This window comes from Anomaloglossus baeobatrachus, chromosome 11, assembly GCF_048569485.1.
Source record: "Anomaloglossus baeobatrachus isolate aAnoBae1 chromosome 11, aAnoBae1.hap1, whole genome shotgun sequence".
Taxonomy (NCBI): domain Eukaryota; kingdom Metazoa; phylum Chordata; class Amphibia; order Anura; family Aromobatidae; genus Anomaloglossus; species Anomaloglossus baeobatrachus.
In genome coordinates, this window is record NC_134363.1 from 152,041,273 (window position 1) to 152,068,124 (window position 26,852).

The window sequence follows — 26,852 nt, forward strand, 5'->3', positions numbered from 1 at the left end:
GACCGTCTAGCTTTTCTAGCCTAGAAACCTAGCTCTTCAAGCCTGACCGCTTAGCTCTTCCAGCCTAACAACCTACCATTTTCCGCCTAATCACCTAACTCTTCTAGCCAGATCGTTGACCTTTTGAAGTTGACTGCCTAGTTCTTGCAGCCTGATAACCAGAGATATCCAAGTTTGACCACAGATTTTTTACAGCCTGACCATCTAGTTCTTCCAGCTTACCTACATACCGTAGTTCATCCTGCCTGACCACCTAGCTTTTCCAACCTCATCAGTGAGCTCTTCCATCCTGACCACCTAGCTCTTCTATTCTGACCACCTAGTTCTTTCAGCTTGATCACCTTCCTCTTCTAGTCTACAAACGTAGCTCTTCCAGCCTACCAATCTAGCACTTTCAGCCAAATCACCTACCTCTTCCAGAAGAACCGCTGAGCTTTTCAAGTTGACTGCCTAGATCTTCCAGCCTGATAAACCAGAGATATTTACGTTTAACTATGGAGTTTTTACAGCCTGACCATCCAGTTCGTCCAGATTAACTACATAGTGTTGTTCATTCTGTCTGACCACCTAGTTTGTGAGTTGTTAATGTGGGATGGCATAATGATGGAATTAACAGAGAAGCTATGCCCTGAATCAAGAAATGCTTCATGCTGGGTGTTGCAAATTGCTGCAAGTGTTAGAGAAGTATTAAAAGTATAATTCAATATTCACAAGTGTCCACTGTCTACCTCTGATCAAGTCACTTTGTTGGCTCATGAAAGACCGTGCACCATCTAGGTCATTGCCTCCTTGTGAGAAAGTTTCTTCACTTGTCAACTATGTATATATGCATCTTTCTGACATCCCTAATTGGGAAACCACTGTGCCCAAAATTTAAAAGGGCATATCATCCAACATTTCTTCTTATAAATGTTACCAAAAGAAACCAACTTGTTCTCATACTATTATGCTCTAGTGGCACCACGCAGATAATAGTATTAGTATAATTTGGTACCAGGGTAAAAACTATATCACTCTACAGAATATTCATAGGAGATGAAGAAAGGTACCGCACAATCCTGGAAGCCAGTGAAAACTTCTTTTATTTCAAGCGGTGCAACATAAAAGGCAGGGAAGGAGCTGGGTGCAGCCTCCTTGCAAGGACGATGGCCATTTCGCGTATGTGTACGCTTCGACTAGTCCACCGCTTTTTTTTTTTTTTTTAAATTCTTTATTTTAAAGACCGACACGAGAACATACAAAATAACCACTGTTCCACAAAGAGCAGAAAAACAGATTTCAAATATTTAACATTGACATATATCCCACCCTTCCGCTCTCCTGTACATATCTAATAACTGCAACTGCTCGAGTCAGTCCCATTTTAATCCTTTTATGAACCAACCCAACATGGGTAGAATACAGAACATAGAAAGAGAGGGCAAAGCCCGAAAAGAATTTAGAACCAGGATAAGAGAAAAAGGTAGAGAGAGATTAAAGGGGAGGGGAGAGTAGGAGAAGATAGTGGGCAGAGAGGTGAGAGAAAGGGAAAGCGAGAAAAGAGGAGAAGAGGAGAAGAGAGAGGAAAAAAAAAAAAAAAAAAAAAGGGGGGGGGGGGGGGGAGGGAATGCTCCACCAGAGCCTCACAGCAGCCGTGGAGGAGCGAGTAATCTGGCGTAATCCGCCGAGTAAGTGAACTCCAACCATGGGAGCCAGGTCCTGCGAAAACCTTCCTGACTGTCATTGAGAGAGGATGTCAGGTCCTCCATGTGCCTTAGGTCATTAACCCTTGCAACCCACTGTGCCAGTGTAGGGGGGGTAGTAGACTTCCAGCCAAGCGGGATACAAGACCTGGCGGCCATTACCATAAACCTAAGCAAAGAGCGCTTGTATCTATGAGCCGGGAGTTCCGAAAGCTGTAAGATATACAGTTCCGGACCCAATGTCTCAGCCGTGCCGGTCACCAGTCTAGTTACCTCCCTCACTCCTGACCAAAACCGTTGTAAAGAAGGGCAAGACCAAAAGATGTGCACGTAGTCACCCTCCCCCGAACCGCACCTCCAGCAAACGGGATCGACTGAGGGGAACATCCTATGAAGCCTGGTCGGGACTCTATACCACCTGGTCAGAAGTTTGAAGTTGGCCTCCAACATTCTGGAACTGACCGAGGTTTTATGTGCCAACATTAGGACGTTGTTTCGCTGCGTGTCTGACAAGGTCGTCCCAAGGTCCCTTTCCCACTGCCGCAAATAAACCGGGGTGGGCAAATCACCCGGGTCTGATAGCAGATTGTATGCCAGGGAAAGTGAGTGCCGCAGGGCCCCCTCTCCCAAGCACAATTTTTCGAATCTAGTGAGAGGCCCAGCATACCGGGCGAAGCAGGGAAGGGAGCTCAAGAAGTGTCTCAACTGCATTGCCCTCCATCTCCCCATGGGGTCCGGCGGCAGGAGACCACAAATATCCGAAAGAGACAACCAGTCACCCTCTCCTCCCATCTGGTAAGCTCTGAATCTGCCCCCCTGTACCCAGCTCCGAAAAACTGGATCTGAGAGGCCGGGACGGAAATCCGGATCTCCTATAATTGGTGACATGGGAGAAGGCAACGGCAGGAGAAGGCGCCGAACCTCTCCCCTCGAACAGCATTCCAGAGTAGCGCCAATGGTGGGATGAGATCTCACAGAGGCCGGGAACAGGCTCCCGACCCAAGGCATGGCTGGTAAATGTACCTCCGAGAAGCTCTGTTCCAGGGCGACCCAAGGTTTCATCCTAGAGTGACGGCACCAATCCAGAATCCTAACCATATGTGTGGCCCAGTAATATTTTTTCATATCAGGTATTCCCAGCCCACCCCTACGCTTAGGTCTGCACAGTAGGGAACGGGAAAGCCTCGCCGGCTTATTTGCCCAAATAAATTTAGTATATAGTGAGGCCACTTCCTTGAAAAAAGAGCTCGGGATCTTAATTGGCAGGGCCTGAAAGAGATAGAGAAGCCGTGGTAATATGTTCATCTTCAATATTGCACACCTCCCAAACCATGTGAAAAGACCCCTCGCCCAGTTTGCGCAATCTGTTCTAATAGACTGCAGGAGAGGGAGATAGTTCAGCTTATATAGTTGGCTATTGTCCGCTGCCAGCTGGACCCCCAGATACCTCAAAGAATGATTAGCCCACTTAAACCCAAACGCAGATTGAAGCGCAATAACCAGATCTTGGGGTAAAGATACATTCATAGCCTCCGATTTTGACATGTTAATTCTAAAATTAGAAAGAGAGGAGTATGTTTCCAGCTCTCTCAGTAAATTGGGCAGGGAGACCCGAGGGTTAGTAATAAAGAAAAGTAAATCATCCGCGTACGCCGCGATTTTGTAGGTGGAACCCGCAACTATAGGGCCGGAAATGTCAATGTTACCTCTAATTCGGCAAAGCAGGGGTTCCAGGGTCAGGATAAAGATCAGGGGTGAGAGGGGACATCCCTGCCTTGTGCCGTTAAGAATGGAAAATCTATCTGAAAGGAGACCGTTCACCCTGACCGCAGCAGAGGGATTGCTATACAGAGAGCAAATCCACCTGAACATCATCCTCCCCAACCCCACCTCCCGCAGAACCTCCTCCATGAATATCCAATTGACTCTGTCGAACGCTTTTTCTGCATCGGTCGACAAGAGCATCAGGGGCAACCCTTCCGAATTAGCCCTGTGGATTAAGTTCAACGCCTTAGTGGTGTTGTCCCTCGCTTCCCTTCCCATCATGAACCCAGCCTGGTCAGGGTGGACAATCTCCCCCAGCAATGGAGAGAGTCTCTCTGATAATATTCTGGCGAAGAGCTTCAAATCTGTGTTGAGGAGGGAGATGGGTCGGTAACTAGAACAAGAGGTAGGGTCTTTACCCTCTTTAGGGATGACTACTATATTAGCGGCCAGAGAGTCTCTCGGCAAGTGGACTTTTTCAGAGAGAGAGATATTGTTAAAGGCCGAGAGAAATGGGGGAAGCAACATGGAGCCCATCTTTTTGTAGTAAAGCAGGGGAAATCCATCCGGACCAGGGGCCTTACCAGTAGGGGAATTTTTAATTGCAGCCAAGTACTCCTCCTCTGAGATGGGTCTTTCCAGGGCGTCCGCATCCTCAGGTTTAAGATGTTTCAACCCGGAGTTAGAAATGTACTTCTGGATACGCTGCCGTAGTTCCGTCCTGGCCCTCTCCGACCGCCCCCCATCTATTGAGTAGAGAGAGGCGTAAAAGTCTTTAAAGGCGGAGGCAATGTCTTTCGGAAGAGTGGCCCACCTGTCGCCAGACATGTGCACTCTAGGAACATATCCCCTCGCCCTCTGGTTCCGGAGGGCTCTAGCCAGGGTCCTCCCACTTTTATTGCCATATTCATAAAAATGCCGCCTGCATTTAGCTAGCACTCCCTTGGCCTTTTGATATAGCAAGGACCTGAGTTCCTCCCTCTTCCTGGCCAGATTGGCGCCCACGTTCCCTCCCAAAGACCCCTTATGTACTGCTTCCAACTCCCTTATGTCTGCTAGTAGAGATGTAACCTCAGCTTCCCGTTCCCTTTTCAGACGGGCCCCATGTTTGATGAATAATCCCCTCACGACACATTTGTGAGCTTCCCACACAATGTTGGGGGACATCCCCTCCCCCCCACTACAGTCAAAGTATTCCCTCAGGGCCTCCCTTATTTCTTGCATTGTCACCGGCTCATTGAGTAGCGAGGTGTTCAATAGCCACTGACCCTGCCTCCCGATGGGACATTCAAGGGACAGAGTGACCGTAATCAGTGCGTGATCAGAAAAAGATATGCACTCAATTGACGCATCCACCAGAGAGTGTAGGTCCCCATGTTTAATAAAAAAGAGGTCCAACCTAGAATAGCAGTCGTGCGCTGCAGAATAAAATGAAAAGTCTTTGTCTGATGGGTGCAGCAATCGCCAAGTGTCTATCAGTTGGTGGTCATGTAATCCCCGTCTCATCCGGCGCAGCGTCATGTGTGGCATACCAGACACCCCTTTTGAACTGTCTCTCAACGGTTCCAAGACTACGTTAAAGTCACCCCCGAGAACCAAAGTGCCCTCCGAGAATTCCTCTATCTTCTCAAGGTACCGCAACAAGGTGGGACATTGGCCCGCATTAGGCAAGTATACTGCCACAAATGTGAACATCTGAGTAGCTATGCGTCCCTTGAGCATCATAAGCCTACCCAGATCGTCTGTCTGAGAGTCTAACAATTCCCACGGGAGCGTGCTGGACATGAGGATGCTCGTTCCCCTAGATCTAGGATCAGGGGAGGGTGAGTCTGTAAGGCTTAGCTTCACAGTAGTGTGTCTCCTGGAGGAAGGCTACCTGGATTCGATTTCTCCAAAGAAGGTTCAGCACGATAGATCTTTTCTCCGGGCTATGAAGGCCCTTGACATTCAGTGAGCCCACCCGCAGATTGGCCTGCCTCTGTTTCACCATTTTCTGTCGCGAGGTCCTAGAGGAGCAAATCAAAAGAAAGGAGGGGAAGGGGAGAGAAAAAAAAAAAAAAAAAAAAAGAGAGAGGGAAAGCTGGTGAAAAGAGAGGAGGGGTAGAAAAAGTATTGACAAAGAGGGAAGTAGCTGAGACCCTTTAGCAGGGGGAAAAGAGAGCGGCAAGAAGATCAGAGAAGAGAACAAGAGAGAGGAAAAGCAGCGAGACTGCCGCTCGCAGCACCAGGGACCAGCCCAGGGACTACTAAGAAAAGGATAGGGACAAGAACTGACATGCGGCCAGAGCGCAGACCCGCGCCCCTCTTATTAGCACTAAATGACCCCTCTCCCCGACGGAGAAGAAGGGTCAGCCGATTAACCACCCACACACCCCACCACCCAGGATGAACGCGGTAAAGAAAAACATCCCCCCCCACCCCCCCCCCCAATCTTAAACTAGACATTGCCAAAGAAATAGAATTTTCAAAAACTTTAGGCAGTAAACTATGTCCAGAAAAAACTAGCCCAAGGCCAGGACTCCTGCTCAGGAGTCGTAGAGACAAGAGAGAGCCTCCCAGCTCCCCGTACTTTGACTCCGTCTCTCATCGAAATCACCGTCGTCTCACAACTTGGACCACTCCTTCCTCCCAGCAGCATCCAATACATGCCAAATCCCTCAAGGATCGCCGCTTTGAGCAGGACGGGTGCCTCCCTTCCTCCTCCGCGACCTCGGGGGTGCCTGGGGTTCCCACTCCAACCAGTCCGGAATTGAGCAGTCTGGTATTCCCAGGAATGCAAAAAGATCAGGAAGCTCTGAGTGCCTCTTCAGCAAAAACACGGAGTCCCCCTTGCGTACTATCAAATGGAAGGGATGGCCCCATCTATATGAGGCGTTTACTTCTTTGATGCCGAGCAGGAGAGGATGAAGCAGGCGTCTCATATATAGTGTGCGGCCGGAGACATCAGGGAATAGCTTCACCATGGCCCCATCCACCTCCACCGGACCGTATGACCAAGCTCCCTGTAGGATCCTTTCTCTGTCTCCATAATAGTGCAAACGACATAGTACATCTCTAGAGGAGGGGGCAGATCTAGGGCCCGACCTTGCGACTCTGTGAATTCTGTCGAAGAGGTAGGTAGCCTCCAAGGGGCGATCAGTGACCCGGTTAAAGATGTTTAAGACCTTAGTACGCAGAAGTTCCTGGGGCCAGTCCTCCGGTATACCCTTGAGTCTGATGTTATTTCTTCTGCCCCTGTTCTCTTGATCATCCAAGAGCAGGGCAAGATCTCTGATGCGGGCATTGGATGACTCACAGTCTCTCTCAATCCTCTCCATTCTGCTCTCCAGGGACTCCTGAGCCTGCTCTGTGGCTTCAATTCTGTCCTCCAGTACCACCATTTCCTCCCTCAGGGCAGACAGCGCCATCTGCTGGGAGGATTCAATTCTAGCCACAACATCCTCCAGATCTTTCTTGCTGGGGAGGGCCAAAATGAGCTCTCTCAGGGCTTGTATGTCCCCCAGTGGGGGGCCAGCATGCATATTGCTTAGTAACACCTGAGGTTCTGTGTGCCCCGTGGGCGGGGGGGGCTCCTGTGTGCAGAGCATGGCCGGTATCCCCGGGTCTGATGATCCCCTCAGGGCCCCCCCCCTATCCACAGCAGCGTGCTGCAAGGCAGGCTGAGCAGCCTCCCCCCTCCTCCAGTCCTCTGTACCTGGGCCCGCTCCGTCCAATGCCACCGCCGCCTCCGACCTCCGTTTCTCTGCACTGCTGGTCCCCTGCTCCGCTACACAGGCTGTGGGAGAATGCCGAGCGGCACCTGGGGAATCCCCCGCTGGAGGACGCCGCGCGCCAGCCGGCGCCATCTTGCTTCGGGCCGCCTGCGGAGGTTCAGAGCCCGGCGCCGTCAGAAACTTAGTGAGGCTCCCCTGGGGTCTCTGACTCGTCCCCGGGGAGGCAGAAGCGGGCGCTACCCCCGGTCTCTTCTTGGGGGCCATCCTGGGTAAGTGGGGGCTGCAGGATTTAGTATATTTAGGCTGTGGGCGCAGGAGCTCTGGGATCCAGCGTCCTCACGCTTCCATGTCAGGACACGCCCCCTAGTCCACCGCTTTTGTGACGCCCTGGACCCCAGGGGTCACAGGTTACAACATCATATACCGCCCCTTCCCTGGACAGGTCACATGAGTCACACATTAAACCCTTGTTGCCTCCCTCCAGGGTTGATGTCCACACCAGGTGGGGCGGAGGGAGGTGGGAGGCTGGAAAACAGTAGAGTGGAGTTCAGTTCACAGTAGAGAGTCGAGTCGTGGAGAGTGAGGAGTAAGGAGCAAAACTGTTGGTGTCTGGGCTGGAGCCCAGGCACTTCCAGAAAGGTAGGCAGACGGTGGTGGCCGTCTGCAGAAGTTGGTGACGGTCAGCGGAAGCGTAGGACCGGGGTTGGGCGGTGGCCCGCCGGTACCGAACCGGGGAGCCGATTGGAGCCAAGCATCAGGCAGGGTACTCAGACTCCGACTAGGCTTGAAGCCAACCTTTAGTCAAATTTGCTGATTGTGGTCTGGACCTCAGGGGTTCATTCGCAACCAAGTCCTGAGTGAAGGCAAAAGCCCAACCGTTCCGGATAAGCGCCGCCGCCAAGGGCCAGAGATCCAAAGGGCCAGCGTATACGGGCAAACGGGTTCCTCCGGCACGTATACGTCGGGGAGCGGACTACCGGTGCCCAGGCATTGGAGTCAAGATACACAGAATAGGTGCAGGGAAATGACAGCCACCATCAACCCATCCAGGGAAAACACCGCAGCCGGCTGCGGGCCCCATCCATCCAGCCGTTTGGTTTACCAGAGACTCTGTCCATCTGTGTTGAGTGAGTACACCTGTGCCATCCGGCACCGGGCTGCGCTGCACCGCAACCCTGCACCCTGAAAGCCACTTCCATGGAGGTCTCCCTCCGAACCGGGCCCCGGGACCAACAGCCCCTACCCACGGAGGGGCCAACACCTAGCTGCTCCCCGACATCGTTTCCGGGAACCCCGTCACCAGCAGAGGTGGTGCCCACCATCACCACAACCTGTGGGTGGCGTCACGAACTCTATATATCCCAAAAGAAATCCAATTCCCCCTTTTCACTTGTGGGCGAGGAGCGCTGCTCGAGCCCCAGGTCCAGCCCGCTTGAGCCACCGAGGAGAAGGCACCAGATCCGAGCGCGATCTCCCCAAGCAGCCCCCGCCCCCGACACTTTTGTGGACCAGTCGAAGCGTACACATATGCAAAACAGCCGTCGTCCTTGCGAGGAGCCTGCACCCAGCTCCTTCCCTGCCTTTTATGTTGCACCGCTTGAAATAAAAGAAGTTTTCACCGGCTTTCAGGATTGTGCGGTCCCTTTCTTCATCTCCTATGAATATTCTCTGGACGTCTCCTGTTGGACAAGCACTCCTCTGCCGTGAGTGAATGGTGCCCAGCCCATATTCCATTATTCCACTTTATTGTTTGACCCCCGCAAGGTAAAACCCAGTGGTGCAGGGCTATTTTTTCTATTTATTGATACTATATCACTCTATCATCTCTTTAAAAGTGTGTTATGATATACAAAATTTTGAGAACTTCTTGTAGCATTGGCATCCCTGTAGGGATGTTCTGCCCCGTACCCACCCAGCCGTCCACGTGTGCTGCTGCCTCCTTCTCCCCCTGGGGCCTGTACACGCAGCCCAGGTCTCTTGGGATTGTGCTTAGGGCACACGCACACTAGCCCTCCTCTTTATGGACAAGCGCGCCATATACCGGAAGTATATTTAAGGCACCCTCCCATTAGGGGAGGTCCCTGCACAATGCCTTTAGTTAGTCAGTCAGTCTCCAGTCTGCTAGGTAGTTGTCAGGTTCCCATGCTCCTGTCTCGTTATCCCTGTGACTGTCACCTGTACCTACCTTCCCATGCCTATTTGTCCCTGCCATGTCCACCATATCTGTCCGTACCCGCCTGCATGTCTGCCTCAGCCATCCCGCCTATACCTGAGTCCGTCTCCCGTCCTGGGTTTCAGGTGTCACACTCCCGGTCACTGCCCTGGGAGTGGTTCCTGGCGTCCGCTTTAGTTAAGCCCCCCCCCCCCCCTAAAAGTAAGCCCCGGTCCCCCTGGGGTCCAGTGGATCCACTATTCCTGCTCACTGCCTCTACACCGGTCGCGAGCGTTACACCTCTGGTGTCAATCTCAGGCTCAATCCATGGAAAATCAGGATCCTCCAAGAGTGTATTCGGGGAGGCAGGATAGTAAACTGTATGTCATAACAGGCAGAAGGCAAGGAGGGGCAAAGTTAATTAAAACTGATTTTTTTTTTAAATTAAATTGTAGTTTCCAGCACCATGTGTTAAATTCATATATAACAAATTATTCCTTTATAATCATCATCAGCTGAATTGGTAATTAATTGGTAAATTCTAGATTGCTTCCAATCATGAAATATTTTATGGAACCATAAAATCCACATTTATTTATAATCAAAATTTTATAAATGAAAATAACTTTGTCTTTTAGCCCAAAAATGCTTTTTGAAAGTGCCGTCCAAAGTTATGTGGTTGATCTGTGTCTCCTCTAATGTACTTTTGTTTTAATAATCAACGACCCTGCATGAAATCTTCGGCTTATAAATGTAATAACTACATATTTCTAAAACCACAACAGTGCAAGCAATGTGACAGTACTTATATTGTAGCAGCTCATTAATATCCCTATGACGGGAAATGCTAGAGTCACGACACTTTTCACGCCTAAAAAAATTATATGGATGATCAAAAAGTGACAAATCAGAAGAAGTGTCACACGGATGTTTTTACAAACTTTGCCAACTGTCAAGACGGCGTCGGGAACTGTTCAGACTACTGATTCTGTCGCAGGCGGAGGAGAGGACGCTGCGTTCTCCCACTGCTCGGGTCCGGCTGCCGCTGCTGCTGCGGCTGCTGCTGCTCGGTGGCTCGAGCGATGGGCCGGATCCCGGGGACTCGAGCGGCGCTTCTCGCCCGTGAGTGAAAAGGGGATTTTGATTGTGGGGGTTTTGATTATTGTCCGTGACGCCACCCACGGTTGTGGTGATTTTGGTGACACCACCGCTGCTCTGGACGGGGATCCCGGGAGCGGTGACAGGGAGCAGCTTGGTTGTTAGTTCTCCCCTCCGTGGGTAGGGGGTTGGTTGTCCCGGGGCCCGGTGAGGGGTAGGGATGAATGGCAGGCGGGCTACAGGGCCTGGTGAGGTGCAGGGTCACGGGGGCAGCGCTGTGCCGCACAGCACGGTGGTACTCACTCAGCCAATGATGAGGACACAGTTCTCGGTAAAACACACGGCTGGATGGACGGGTCCCACAGACGGCTGCGGTGTTGTTTCTCCCGGCAGGTTGGTGGTGACTGCCTTTCCCTGCACCTAAGTAGTTTGTACGGTTCCAATGGGTTCCCACCGGTAACCCGCTCCCCGGCTTGGATATGGGCCGGAGGAGCCCCTTTTGCCCGCAGGCGCTGGCCCTGAGAAACAGTTGCCTTGGCGGTGGCGGTGTCTCTCTCACTTGGTTGGACTGTTGCCTTCTGTCGGGACTTGGCTGTTGGGAAACCCAGGAGGTTCCCTTCACTAACGAATTTGGCAAATTCACGGCGACTTCTAGCCTTGCCGGGGTCCGTAAGCCCCTGCCAGATGGTGCTGACTTCTCTTTGTGTACCGGTCCAGTACCGCCGGGCCACCGCCCGTCCACGGTCCTTACGGTAAACTCCGATAGGCCACTCCTGCAGACGGTCACCACCGTCTGCCAACCTTGCTGATCTGTCCGGGCTCCAACCCGGACACCTGCAGTAGCTCAGCACACTTTTACTCGCTGCACTTAACTCTGCTCTGCACTCAAGCTCTGCCTGAGCTAAACTGACTACAGTTTACTGCCTCCAGGACTGTGAACTCCTCGGTGGGCGGGACCAACCGCCTGGCCCACCCCCCTGGTGTGGACATCAGCCCCTGGAGGAAGGCAACAAGGGTTTTCGTCTGACTTCGGTGTGCCTGAGTGTGGGGTGTGTGGGTGTTGTTCTCTGTGGCCCCTGGCTTGTCCAGGGCGTCACATTTCTGACACTCCGCCTGATAACTTCTCTAAGGTCTTTAATCTGTGCAGGCGGACTCGGGCGTTGACCCACAGATTGGTAGTTCATAGGCAGACTACCTAGAGTTAATCTCTGCTGGTCTGCTTGTGAGTCATCTTTGATCACATGTTGTAGGGGAGCCAATCACATATGCTGGCTGGACACTTCCATTAGTGCCAGTTATAGTTTATCTTAGCTGGTCTGGTAAGGTGTTGTGATCCAGCTTAACTGGTGGTACTTGTTGCTGTGAGTATTCATGTAGTTAACTTTGGTTGTCTTTTTGTCACTACCTTCCTGCTCTTGCTTTTCTCCAAAAAAGGACCTGTCACACACACAGATAAATCTTTGGCAGATCTGTGGTTGCAGTGAAATCATGGACATATTGTTCCATTTGTACACAGCCACAAACCTGGCACTAATTGTCCACAATTTCACTGCAACCACAGATCTACCACAGATCTACCACAGATCTGCCACAGATCTGCCACAGATCTGCCACAGATCTGCCACAGATCTGCCACAGATTTATCTCTGTGTGTGACAGGGCCTTAAGAGTCTCATTGTTGGTTCCTGTGTGTTTACAGTGTTTCAGAGTTTTGGTTTTCCCATCTGTCTTTATCTGTGTTTCCATCTCTCACGCCCCTTCCTTCCTTGGTGGGAGGGGAGAATGGGAATAGTCCTGGTCAGGAACTTAGCTAGGCACAGGACTCAGGCATGTTCACCATTTGTGGTACCTCTGAGGTTAGGGATAGCCTAGGGACCCCTAGAATGAGGGACAGCATAAGAGTCACATCATAACAGGAAGGTTGTTTTTCCTCAGTTTATCAATGCAAACTGGGTGATGTGAACAGAAATATTGAGATTGTGGGAATGACTCTAAGGCGGGCTTTACACGTTGCGACATCGCTAGCGATTGCTAGCGATGTCGAGCGCGATGGCACCCGCCCCCGTCGTATGTGCGATATCTGGTGCTTGCTGCCATAGCGAACATTATCGCTACGGCAGCATCACATGAACATACCTAGTCGGCGACGTTGCTGTGACCGCCGAATAATCCCTCCTTCAAGGGGGAGGTTGTTCGGCGTCACAGCGACGTCACCGCGACGTCACAAAGCGGCCGGCCAATAGAAGCGGAGGGGCGGAGATGAGCGGGATATAACATCCCGCCCACCTCCTTCCTTCCTCATTGACGGTGGAGGCAGGTAAGGAGATGTTTGTCGTTCCTGCGGCTTCACACACAGCGATGTGTGGAGCTGCAGGAACGACAAACAACATCGTATCTCAGGTGTAACGACATTATGGAAATGAACGATGTGACACAGATCAGCGATTTTTGACGCTTCTGTGCACATTCATCGTCGCACCTAGGATTTACACATTGCGATGTCACGACAGGCGCCGGATTTATGTCAGAAACGACGTGACCCCGACGATATATCGGTTGCGATGTCGCAACGTGTAAAGCCCGCCTAACACAATCACAGTTGCCAGTCTACAATGTCCTCTCTGAAGCTACGGTATCTCCCTCCGGAACCATTGATCATCTCACCTCTCTGGAATGGCGCTCGAGCAGGGACACACGCTCCAGTCACCAAAGAGCCAGCTCACCTCTTCAGCTGGACTCTATGTGGGACCACATGGGGAGTATCTCTTCTTTGCTCTATAGCTTCTTCAGAACACTTTCTTCTCGGCATAAGTAGGACATGAATAGGAGCTAAGTAGCAGTTCCCGTCAATGGCCACTAAACAGTGAACGGTACTGTGAAGTTACATCTCCATTCACTGTTTACATCTGGCTGTTGATAGTGCCGAAAAGTCTGATCGGTGTGGGTGTCGTATGTCGGGACCTGCACCCATCTGATGACTTATATTATGGATTGGTCATCAACTATGATAAACCGGACAACCCCTTCAACGTCATACCATGTACAGACAATTTAGGCTTGACATGGAAAATAAATCATTAGACCTATCCACAAATGCTTTGCCCCATCATAGGTACTTATAGAATTAGATTTAGCATAGGTTTAATAAATACCACCCTAACAACATAAACCGGACAGGTAAATAAAACACCCACGGCCCTTAACTTCTTAGATGTTGCTTAGTTCAAATTTGTGCAATTGAAAATCTGTACCACTCATCTGAGGGGGCTCGTTTCACTAGGAAGAACATGTGGATCTGCAATTGTGATTCAGGTAAAAAACTGGTCCGTGTGCACCCGGTCCATCGGCCACTTCAGTAATATGGATTTGCCTCCAAAATACTGGCATGCATGGCTCTTCTTTTGATTAGCTCACTTGGCGCAACGTTACATTTGCATCATGTTACGCCATGTCACACCAGACCAGCTAGTCAAAAAGAGGAGCCGCAGATGCCGTCAAGTAGTAGGTGGTTCTCAGGGCTCCTGTCCAGTGGTCACAGATAACTAACATGGCCAATGGACAAGGTCATGGTTGGACTGGGGAACAATGAGCCCACCATAGGACTTGATTCATGGGGCCTCACAAATCTCTACATATAGTATGTGGCCCCTGTGGAGACACGGGGGTCAGTGGGTGCTCTCGTGCGCTGATCCGGCCGTCTTTAGAAAGACAGCATGGCCCAGGGCTCATCCCAACTGAACGCCCGACCTCCTTAACCATGGGCGGAACACTACTCAGACAACACAGGGTGAGGGAATCACAAGATTAAGACTTTATTGGAATCCCCAAACAATTAACGGCACATAACACATAACCAGCAAAACACACAAATGTAACAGGCAAAAGAGTCTCACCCTTCCGCTTGCTCACCAGGGATTACAATGTCCGTGCCTCAGAGCTTCCAGGGCTACTTACTCCAATCCAGCAGCATCCCGCTTTCGGCGGGCACCCACCGAGAATGGAATAATTTAGGAAGCTGTCTGAGGTCCGCAAAGTCTGTAGTCAGGTGACTGGATTGTCCCAAGCTGAATTCCTTCCTTAGGTAGTCCTTGGTATCACAGCCAAATCCTTGCATTCAATGCTGAAGTCCATATAGTGTTATAATCCGAGGTTTGGTTATGGCTTGCCAATCGGATCCGCAGGTCCTAGATTGGTAGCATGTAGCAAGAGTCTCTCTGAGCAATGGACAGTCCTCCTTCTTATACCCCTGAGCTCTCCATTCAGATCATTGGGGTCTTCACGATTGGTGGAAAAGACTGGGCTCTTATTGGCTAGATTTCAAGCCATATTCAAATATCCAGAGACAAGGGTGAGACAGGTAAGTTACATCACATCTAGCAATTCACATAGTAATACAATGGGAAGTTCGCATAATTGAGTTATCTGGGTGTCTGGCCTTCATTAGCCAAGGCAATTACATGAGTCAACAAGAGTCTTGTAAAAACAATGAGGGCTTAACCCCCATCTATAAACAAACTATCTTTATGTCTGGCTGAATTTTAAGAAATTTAACCCCTGCTAAGCATTGACAGAGTCCAGGTCGTCACCGCCCCCATAATTAATGACTGATACAACTTATTTTAAAAAAACTAATCACCTCGCCCCAATTTCCCTTGTGGTCTGCAGCTCAGTGCTACAACGGGGATCTAGTGATTTCATTACACCTGCTGTGTTCAGTCTCAGATGCACAGGCACTTGGCGCTCTCCTCCACCATTGTTTCAGTGGTACTTGCATCCTTAGAATGCAGACACCAAGTGGGCCCAATGATGTTCGGCACCAGCTGCTCCCTGACTCAGTGATAACGACCGCAAGGTCTGCTGCTATGGACTCTAAAATAGGAGAAGCCAAGGCACACTAGGGGATTCTCTGGTCTTTCAGTGGGCCAGTCTGATGCTGGACTAAAGGGGGCTTTACACGCAACGATATCTCTAGCGATATGTCGTCGGGGTCACGGAATTCGTGACGCACATCCGGCCTCGTTAGCGACGTTGTTGCGTGTGACACCTATGAGCGACCGCTAACGATCAAAAATACTCACCTAATCGTTGATTGTTGACACGTCGTTCATTTTCAAAAAATCGTTGCTGGTGCAGGACGCAGGTTGTTCGTAGTTCTTGAGGCAGCACACATCGCTACTAGTGATGAGCAAGTACGCTTGTCACTACTCGGTACTCGCACGAGTATCACTGTACTCGGGCTACTCGGCGGGTACCGAGTAATCTCGCGATACTCGTGCTGTACTCGTGGTCTTCATCCCTGCATGTTGGCGCTCTTTTGAGAGCCAGCCCTCATGCAGGGATTGGCTGGCAGACCACTGCAATGCCACAGCCCTGTTAGTTGTGGAATTGCAGTGATTGGCCGGCCCGCACAGCGTGACCGAGCCTTTATACCGGAGGGCGCGCTGTGCTCTGCACACAGCCATCCAGACAGTCAGTGCAGAGAGAGTATTGCTGCTTCAGGGAAAGGTTTGCGGCCCTTTATAGTTAGTTCCGGAGCAGGGCTGCAAACAGTGTGACCAGAAGTCCTTCTCAGGACTATTGAAATAAATAAATAATTAAAAAAACCGGCGTGCGGTCCCTGAAGTTTTCCCCCCTCTCTCATACTCACCGATCCCCGATCCCCGGCGTGGCGCTGCACGGCGTTCACACTGCTCCGGCGGCTTTTACTATTTTGAAAAAGCCGGCCGCTCATTAATCAATCTCGTATTCCCTGCTTTCCCCGCCCACCGGCGCCTATGATTGGTTGCAGTGAGACACGTCCCCACGCTGAATGACAGGTGTCTCACTGCACCCAATCACAGCAGCCGGTGGGCGTGTCTATACTGTGCATTGAAATAAATAAATAAATAATTTAAAAAAACGGCGTGCGGTCCCCCCCAATTTTAATACCAGCCAGATAAAGCTATACGGCTGAAGGCTGGTATTCTCAGGATGGGGAGCTCCACGTTATGGGGAGCCCCCCAGCCTAAAAATATCAGCCAGCAGCCGCCCAGAATGGCCGCATCCATTGGATGCGACTGTTCTGGGACTGTACCTGGCTCTTCCCGATTTGCCCTGGTGCGTTGGCAAATCGGGGTAATAAGGAGTTAATAGCAGCCCATAGCTGCCACTAAATCCTAGATTAATCATGTCAGGTGTCTCCCCGAGATACCTTATATGATTAATCTGTAAGTTTCAGTAAATAAACACACACACCCGAACAAATCCTTTATTAGAAATAAAAAACACAAACACATTCCCTGGTTCACCAATTTAATCAGCCCCAAAAAGCCCTCCATGTCCGGCGTAATCCAGGATGGTCCAGCGTCGCTTCCAGCTCTGCTGCATGAAGGTGACCGGAGCAGCAGCAGACACCGCCGCTCCTGACAGCTCCACGCGGCAACTGAGGTGAGTAGCGCGACACAGACAGAGCCACGGTATGAGGATGAAGTCGGTGAAGTTCACCCGAGTTCATTCTCATAGCGCAACTCTGTCTGCTGTCAGCCGACATTTATAAACGACATTGTGCATCACACACTCGGACATTCCACACAGTTTCTACATGCTGCCGGGGGGTCATTTCATAAAAATACTCGGGTCTCCCATAGGATAACATTGGGCTCGGTGCTCAGGCCGAGTACACGAGTATCTTGGGATGCTCGGCCCGAGCCTCGAGCACCCGAGCTTTTTGGTACTCGCTCATCACTAATCGCTACGTGTGACACCCCAGGAATGACGAACAGCAGCGTTCCTGCGTCCTCCGGCAACGTGATGGGCTTGACTTTCATGCGGCTGTTCTCCGCCCCTCCGCTTCTATTGGTCGGCCGCTGTGTGACGTCGCTGTGACGTCGCACGAACTTCCCCTTAAAAAAGAGGCTGTTCGCCGGCCACAGCGACGTGGCTAGGAAGGTAAGTACGTGTTACGCGTCCTATCGATATTGTGCGCCACTGGCAGCGATTTGCCCGTGACGCACAAACGACTAGCGATGTCGCTGCGTGTAAAGCAGCTTTTAGTCATGTCAATTGATTCACATTAACTGTAATAGTCACCCTTCTTTGTACCCTCCATTTGCCTTCCACTACCTCCTCTGCTGAGACTGGTATACCGTTCGTCGGGTATTCAAGATGGCCATCATAGTGTTGCTACAAGTTTGAACCACACCATCATGCCTTTCCTGTGCTGTTCAGGCACAGTTCAAACATCAATCTCACTAGCCTCTGCAGCGGGCATCTTGAATGGCAGAGGATTGGAATGCCATTCTCAGCAGGAGGCAAATGTAGGACACCAGTGTCACGGATGAGTCATGTGGTTTCTGGCAATAGAAGGTCACAGCGTTTGGCTGCATGGCAAAATGCTCCCTGACTTTAAATTGTTCCTACTCTCAGTATTCATTGTACTAGGTAGCTTTCCTGCTGGGTTTTTATCTCTTCCCTTTAGGACCTAGCGGAACCGTCCTCCCATCCATCTGCTGATTATGAGTATTGACCATGTGCTTAAATACTCCCATTTTCCCAGGACTGGTGCTGGTGATATTATTCAGTTCAATAAATGATTGGATGCAAGCAGGTGGCTTGCACCCATCTGTGGTATCATTGCTTAAACTTTGCTGAACTTCTACCTGAGTCATCTGTAGATACGTAGTTCATGCATTTTCCCCTAATAGTGATTAGTGGGGTTGATGAAGAGCTCATCCCACCCGTTCCCCATTTAGGGTCCAGCACTAGGGATACCTAGGGTCAGGTATCCAGCTCAGCGCATATGTGCAGAACCTATCTAGGGTGGTGAGGGACCAGCAGTAGATTTGGTCAAGAGGTCAGTATCTTCCCCTTCCCTGGACACAGGGTTTCCCTTCCCTTTTGTCATACCTGGAGTGACACCGAGGTAGGGGAACTGACTACATGACAAATGCATAGTCAGGTTTTAGTGCCAGGGTGGAAGATTACTTTAATTTGGCTTTTAGATTGACCAATGGACCAATGATATGTGACCTCTGTACAGCACTACAGAACAAGTTGATGCTATATCATCATTTCCATAGAAATCATGCTGTGCAGCTTCAGAACTTCCAATATAGAGTGAATTTTAATTTTTAAGCAAGGCTGAGTTCACATGTCTAGTAATCATCCGTTACAACGGATCGGTGGGAAAAAAGTTCTGCAAACACAACTTTTTCATCCATTGTTAAATAACTGATTTCTGCCAGATCCGTTTCTTGTAACAATGGAGTCTATGGAGAACGGATCTGTTAATGTATTGCTATTTAGGTATTGTTTTTTTTCTTGCATTTGTAATGGATCCGTTTTTTAACATTGACGTCTATGGAGAATAGATCTGTACCACCCCAGCATCAGCAGCCAAAGCTGCTCGGATCCGGATCCGCGGTGGCTGGAGAAGTCTCCGGACCCGGGACGGGACGCACGGCCACTCGAAATAAAAAGAGGGGTATTTACAAGGAGTTTTGTGTTTAGAGTTCGTGACGTCACCCACGGTGTGTGGTAAGGTGGAGTATACACCGCTGCTGTTGGGAACGCCCGGTGGAGATGAGATGGCAGCTAGGTGTTTAACCCCTCCGTGGGTAGGGGGAATGCCCCGGGACTTGGTGATGGTGAAGCGGGGGAGCCGTTGGGGAGGAAAGGGTCACTGCGTACTCACTCAGTCCAATAACACTGACACCAACAACTTGTAAACCGGAATTCTGAGCACCGCTGCAGCAGGGAGTGAGCACGTCTGAGTCCCGTGACTTTCTTTTCTGGTTGGCCCCTATAGTATAGAACTAGTCGGGTCCCGCTCACCCGTATGGCTAACGGAGTGAGCTTGCTCTCAGGGTTCACGCTTGGGATTTTCTGGACTGTGTTTTGGGAAAGTCCTATCCCCCTCGTTGCGCTAGTACCCCAATTTTGGAGCGGGTGGAGAACGGATCTTGAAGACTTCGTCCTCGTCGGGTAAATTACCAGGACGCTTGAAGCTACTTCCCGGCCTAGGGTCCACGTACCTCGTCGTGCCTTGGGCCCTGTCCGGAGATGGCTCAAGGCCACCGGCTGCCCTCCTCGGCAGTTCCGTGCCCCTTGACACGATCCTCTGTGATCGGGGTTCCAGCTCCTACCAGGCCCAGACCAACGTCTGCCACCTAGTATATGAGGAGCCCAGCTCCTGACCTCCTCTGACTCACTTGTGACCTCTCCTCTCGAGAGTCACCCAACAACTGACTGTCTCCTGACACTCTTCTCCCTACCAACCAACCCCCCAAGTGGGCAGCCCTATTCCCTACCCATTGGTGTGTCTGGTCGGTGTGGTGCAGAGTGTTCCTAGGATTTTAATTAGCTTGTTCTTAGCAACACCAAAGGCCATGGACCCGTAACCAAGGAGGATTGGATACCATGCAGAAGGGCAGATTGCACAATATCCCATGACGACCTGATAGGCCAGGGCGTCACATTCCCCCTTGGTTAAACGTAGCTCGTCCCCGAGCTACAGGACACCAGAGGTTTATTAATTATTTTTTTTTAACTGTAGAAAAAGGTAGACAAAGGGGTTTACATTTTTTTATTAATATTTTTAATTCCACGTAGGGGAGGCACTTTTCTTAAACGTTACTTAACATGGTGAAGAGTTCATTGCCCAACGATGGGACGCTACCGGTTTTAGTGGAAACGGAGGCTCAACCTGCTCCATTGCATCCCCTTCCTGTGACAGTCCAGTCCCAAAATCCCGGACCCCAACAACCCGCCACCTAAACAAACCTGACCCTCTGGAAACCTATCCACGAGTCCGTGACCAGGTTAAGGTCCCGGGTGTTGTTTTTAGATGACTCTGGTTGGCACAGGAGGTGCAACTATGTACAATACACAAGTTCGTATTGGTCACACTAGTCCTATGACCATGGTCCATGTTTTTACTTATATATAAAACATAACGGAGTCCATGTACCGGGTGTACATTCTGTACAGGAATCTGGTTGTTAATCAGGAAACATCTTAATTCATTTGCAATTGGTTACTCAAGTATTCATTTGCTAACATTTCTACATGAAAAACAACAAACTATGAAAAATAACAACCGAAAACACCGATACCTAACAGTTCTATGGCATTGATAAACTACTGACATTATAACATTTTCAATACTCTTCTCTGTAAAAGCCCTGAGCAACCTGGTAGCCGTTGACCTTTTGCGCCGACCCCCACCGGGGCCTCCAGGTGCCATCTACCAGCACTGCACCATCCAAGGCCCTGATAGCCTTTCCCCTAGAACAAAGAGTGGGGATAGGTTCAACAAGGAGGGCGCAGTCTACTTAAAACTTTTAATCTTGCAGGTTCCGGTCCCTATTTTAATGTTGGGTACCTCCTGGGCACACTCTCGCAAAGTGCCCTGGTAAACCACAGCGACGGCAAATAGGTACTACTTCCATAGCATCAACTGAGAGCTCCTCCTCTGAAGTGGACTCGGCTTCCATTTCTATGATCTCCAACGACAACTGTGCCCGTGACGACAGGATCATCCTGCGGCCGTTTCCTCCATAACGTGGCACCCATGCTGCTTCTGGGGTATTGGAACCCAAATCTCCTTCCTCTATTGCCTCCGGTTCCGAGTCCACGATAACCGTGTCAATTTGGTCGGGAGCCGCAGACTGATCATCTCTCTCAGGAGTTGCGAGGTCCGCTGCCGTTGGTGCGGGCAGCGCCTCGGGGTCAGTCGCAGCGGAGGGTGGCGGCGACAGCGACTGAGTGCTGGCCTGGAGCAGGGGCGGCTCGGATCCCACAGCCGCATTGGCCGGATTAGGGAAATCATCTGGAACTGGGTAACTGATTGCCCGCTCCTCTCGTGGAACTTCGGTTTCACTGGGTTGCACTGCCGTGGCCATCCTCCGCGTCTCCATCCGCGGAGCTGCTCCGGGAGCCTCTATTAAACAGCGGTGCCTCTTCGCGATCTTGACTCTGCATCGTCCAGGAACGTTATGGCAGAGTCCTGGCGTCCCTGCTTCACTTCCGCTCTTTTTACATTCCGACACGCCCCCTCGGTTTTCACTCAGCATTCTTTCGCGCACTGTGGCCCTCTGGGAACTTCTGGTTCCAGCCTCACATGCAAGACAAAGGGCGGGGCTTAGGCTTTGCGCGCTTTCATGGGGAAGATGGCGTTTTGGCGTGAAAAGATGGCGGAAAATGGCGTAATTGGCGGGAAGAGGAATTTTGACTCTCGGTTTTCGGCTCTAAGGCGCACTTCACCCAGGTAAGTGGGTCCTGCTCGTATCCTGTTCATGATGCCAGAAGTTTCGAGGTGTACTGCTCCAGCGTCAACAGCCAAGGCTGCTCGGATCCGGATCCGCGGTGGCTCGAGAAGGCTCCGGACCCAGAAGGGGACGCGCGGCCACTCGAAATAAAAAGGGGGGTATTTACAAGGTGTTTTGTGTTTAGAGTTCGTTACGTCACCCACGGTGTGGTAAGGTGGAGTACCACCGCTGCTGTTGGGAGCGCCCGGTGGAGATGGGATGGCAGCTAGGTGTTTAACCCCTCCGTGGGTAGGAGGAATGCCCCGGGGCTTGGTGATGGTGAAGCGGGGGAGCCGTTGGGGAGGAAAGGGTCACTGCGTACTCACTCAGTCCAATAACGCTGACACCGACAACTTGTAAATCGGAATTCTGAGCACCGCTGCCACAGGGAGGGAGCACATCTGAGTCCCGTGCCCGATGGTGTTGCTTGTTAGCCTGTGACCTTTCCCTTGGCACCTTCTTTTCTGGTTGGCCCCTATAGTATAGAAATAGTCGGGTCTCGCTCACCCGTATGGCTAACGGAGTGAGCTTGCTCTCAGGGTTCACGCTTGGGATTTTCTGGACTGTGTTTTGGGAAAGTCCTATCCCCCTCATTGTGCTAGTACCCCGATTTTGGAGCGGGTGGAGAACGGATCTTGAAGATTCCATCCTCGTCGGGTAAATTACCAGGACGCTTGAAGCTACTTCCCGGCCTAGGGTCCACGTACCCCGTCGTGCCATGGCCCCTGCCCGGAGATGGCTCAAGTCTGCTGGCTGCCCTCCTCGGCAGTTTTGTGCACCTTGACACGATTCCCTGCGACCAGGGTTCCAGCTCCTACCAGGCCCAGACCAACGTCTGCCACCTAGTATACGAGGAGCCCAGCTCCTGACCTCCCCTGACTCACTTGTGACCTCTCCTCTTGAGAGTCACCCAACAACTGACTGTCTCCTGACACTCCTGACCCTCCCAACCAACCCCCCAAGTGGGCAACCCTATTCCCTTCAGGCAACCCATTGGTGTGTCTGTTGGGTGTGGTGCAGAGTGTTCCTAGGATTTTAATTAGCTTGTTCTTAGTAAGGCTATGTCCGCACGTTGCTTTTTACCTGCTTTTTACCTGCTTTTTTGCTGCTTTTTCAACTGCAGCGTTTAATGCCAAAATGGTTGTGTTCTGCTTTTCAAGCAAAGTCTATGGGAATTTGGGTTTCTTGTCCGCACTATGCAGTTCAAACTGCAGCCTTTTTGGTGCAGAACTTTGGTCAAAAACTCAGCTTTGCAGTGCAAAACCCAAATGGCAAAAACAACTGACATGTGAATTGTTTTTGCCATTTGGGTTTTGCACTGCAAAGCTGAGTTTTTGACCAAAGTTCTGCACCAAAAAGGCTGCAGTTTGAACTGCATAGTGCGGACAAGAAACCCAAATTCCCATAGACTTTGCTTGAATAGAAGAACACATCCATTTTGGCATTAAACAGCGCAGAAGAAAAAGCAGCAAAAAAGCAGGTAAAAAGCAGGTAAAAAGCAACGTGCGCACATACCCTTACACCAAAGGCCAGGGACCCGTAACCAAGAAGGATTGATACCGTGCAGAAGGGCAGATTGCACAATATCCTGTGACGACCTGATAGGCCAGGGCGTCACAGATCCGTTAACGAATTCCTATTTAGCCATCCGTTTTCCTTTGTTTTGGATCCATTTTTTTCTTACAGGATCCATTTTAAATGGAAGATAAATAGTAATCCGTTAACGGATTAATTCTACATAAACTCAAAGGTTAAGGTGAACCTGTCACCACTTTTTTGGCATATAAGCTGCGGCCACCACCGGGCTCTTATATACAGCATTCTAACATGCTGTATATAAGAGCCCAGGCCGGGGGTATAACATAAAAAACACTTTATAATACTTACTTAACGGTCGCTCGGTTGGCCATATGGGCATCTCCATTGTCCGGTGCCGGCGCCTCCTCTTTCGGCCATCTTCGTCCTCTTTCTGAAGCCTGTGTGCATGATGCGGCTACGTCATACACACTCGCCGGTCCTGCGCAGGCGCAGTACTATACTTTGATCTGCCCTACTCAGGACCTGAATGCTGGCGAGTGTGGATGACGTCGGACCCGTCATGCACCGCGGCTAGAGAAGGAGAAGAAAGATGGCCAAAAGAGGCTGCGCCGGCACCGGACAACGGAGACGCCCATAAGGCCCACTGTGCGACCGTTAGGTAAGTATTATAAAGTGTTTTTTTATGTTATACCCCCGGCCTGGGCTCTTATATACAGCATGTTAGAATGCTGTATATAGAGCCCGGTGGTGGTGGCCGCAGCTCATAGGCCTAAAAAAGTGGTAACAGGTTCCCTTTAAAAAAAAATAACGGATCTAGCAAAAATAAGTTAATAACGGACAAAAAAGTTGTGTTTGTAGAACTTTTTTGCCAACGGATCTCTGCAGGATCCATGCTAACGAATGATTACAGGACGTGTGATCTCAGGCTAAAATACATTTAAAAACTCAAATAAATAAATCAATATATTCTGCAGTTTTAGGTTCCACAATTAATTCACCAAGGGGAAATTAACGCTCTCCCAAAAGCACAGAAAATATAATGCAGAGCAAGGAAGAAAATGCGCCGGATTGAAAAAGTAGTATAACAATTTATTACATTTTATCAGTTATTTTTTTTAAATAATTATTTAATAAAATGTGATATATTTTGATGCTGCTTTATCAACTTTGCACATTGGCGTCTTCCAAAAATGCCCGGCTGAAGGGGTTACATTTTTGAATTATTTTTTTAAAGTAAGATTTAAACTTTTGATTTTTGTTTTTTTTTTTAATTTTAACCGTAGAACACGCAAGCAATTCAATCTACCATAGAAAACAAATGACCTAGCAGGCCTGCGAGGCCCCAGGTATGCGTTCTAGGGTTAAAGTAAGTTTTCAAACACATCCAAAGAGCAGGGAACGAGCCCGGTCCAAGGCTGCGACGAGTGCCTTTAATATCCCCCGTGTGAGTGCGCGCACCCTCGCAGAGCCAGACTGGCTAAGCCTCGTCTGCTGCATCCTCTCAGTGCTCTCCAGGCGCCAGCGCTGACAGTGTTGTGACGGCTCTTGGGAGACTGCGCTGACAGGGAGACTGTCTGTGGCTGAATGACAGCCTTGGCCTCCCGCCAGGAAAGTGGAGACTCTCAGGGCAGTGAATGACAAAACTCGAAATTAGGATAGCACCAAAACAGAGACATTACAGGCCCGGTGGCTGCTATAACAATCTGAGGGGGGTCTAATTATTCCCACTTCGCAAGACACTGGCTGCCTTTTAACAAGGACTCCTGCCACACACGCATATGTTTTTTCTGCTTATAATAAAATAGCGCGGAGATCTCGCAGTAACGAGCTGCTGATAATATTACCCAGTTATAGTCGTGTAGGTTGGAAGGTAAAACAATTTTGTATTGGAAAAATAACAAAAGGGATTAAATGTGATACCTCTAACAGCTCCGAGAAGGGGAACATTATGCAAGCCTTGTGGGTAGTAAGGCCCCGGTAATTAGTCATATGATTACCTTGCAATATTCCAAGCTGTAAAATGACTTGACCTATCATCCCACCGGGATTTTAAATATTCCCCCCTTTCACTTACAATTTCCCCTCTTTATCCAGCATTTTTCTCTTTCCTTCTCCAATCACATCTATTCCACTAAACATGGTCTTATAAGGCTTGGGAAATAAGAAAGTACAAAGAAGATATTCAAACTCCGTAGTTAATGGGAATGTGGCATCAGAAAAATGACCTATTACTTAAATCTGTTTTTTTGTCTTCAATATATATGTATATATATGTACATATATATATATATATATATATATATATATATATATATATATATATATATATAATTATTTTTTTTTATAAATGTCAGCAATTTCTAAAAATTAGAAATCTTGCGATTTTCAAACTGGTCACTAGAAGTTTTTATACTCTAACTTCCTGTCATTTCATGAAATGCACATGTATATTAGCAGCAATGAACTGACTCAGACCCAATCTTGGGCTTGGGAAATAAGAAAGTACAAAGAAGATATTCAACTCCTTAGTTAACGGGAATATGGCATCAGAAAAATGACCTATTACTTAAATCTGTTTTTTTTTGTCTTCAATATATATATATATATATATATATATATATATATATATATATATATATATATATATATATATATGCCACGGGCGGCACGGTGGCTCAGTGGTTAGCACTGCAGTCTTGTGGTGGCTCAGTGGTTAGCACTGCAGTCTTGTGGTGGCTCAGTGGTTAGCACTGCGGTCTTGTGGTGGCTCAGTGGTTAGCCCCGCAGTCTTGTGGTGGCTCAGTGGTTAGCACTGCAGTCTTGTGGTGGCTCAGTGGTTAGCACTGCAGTCTTGTGGTGGCTCAGTGGTTAGCACTGCAGTCTTGCAGCGTTGGGGTCCTGGGTTCTAGTCCCACTAAGGACACCATCTGCAAGGAGTTTGTATGTTCTCCCCATGTCTGCGTGGGTTTCCTCCAGGTTCTCCGGTTTCCTCCCACACTCCAAAAACATACTGATAGGGAACTTAGATTGTGAGCCCCAATGGGGACAGTGTAGCCAATGTATGTAAAGCGCTGTGGAATTAATAGCACTATATAAATGAATAAAATTATTATATATATATTTATTTATTTATTTTTTTAAATGTCGGCAATTTCTAAAAATTAGAAATCTTGTGATTTTCAAACTGGCCACTAGAAGTTTTTCGACTCTAACTTCCTGTCATTTCATGAAATGCACATGTATATTAGCAGCAATGAACGGACTCAGACCCAATCTTGGGCTTGGGGAATAAGAAAGTACAAAGAAGATATCCAAACTCTTTAGTTAACAGGAATATGGCATCAGAAAAATGACCTATTACTTAAATCGTTTTTTTTGTCATCAATATATATATATATATATATATATATATATATATATAATTTGTTTATTTTTTAAATGTCGGCAATTTCTAAAAATTAGAAATCTTGCGATTTTCAAACTGGCCACTAGAGGTTTTTATACTCTAACGTCCTGCCATTTCATGAAATGCACATGCATACTAGCAGCAATGCACAGACTCAGACCCAATCTTGGGCTTGGGAAAGAAGAAAATACAAAGAAGATATCCAAACTCTTT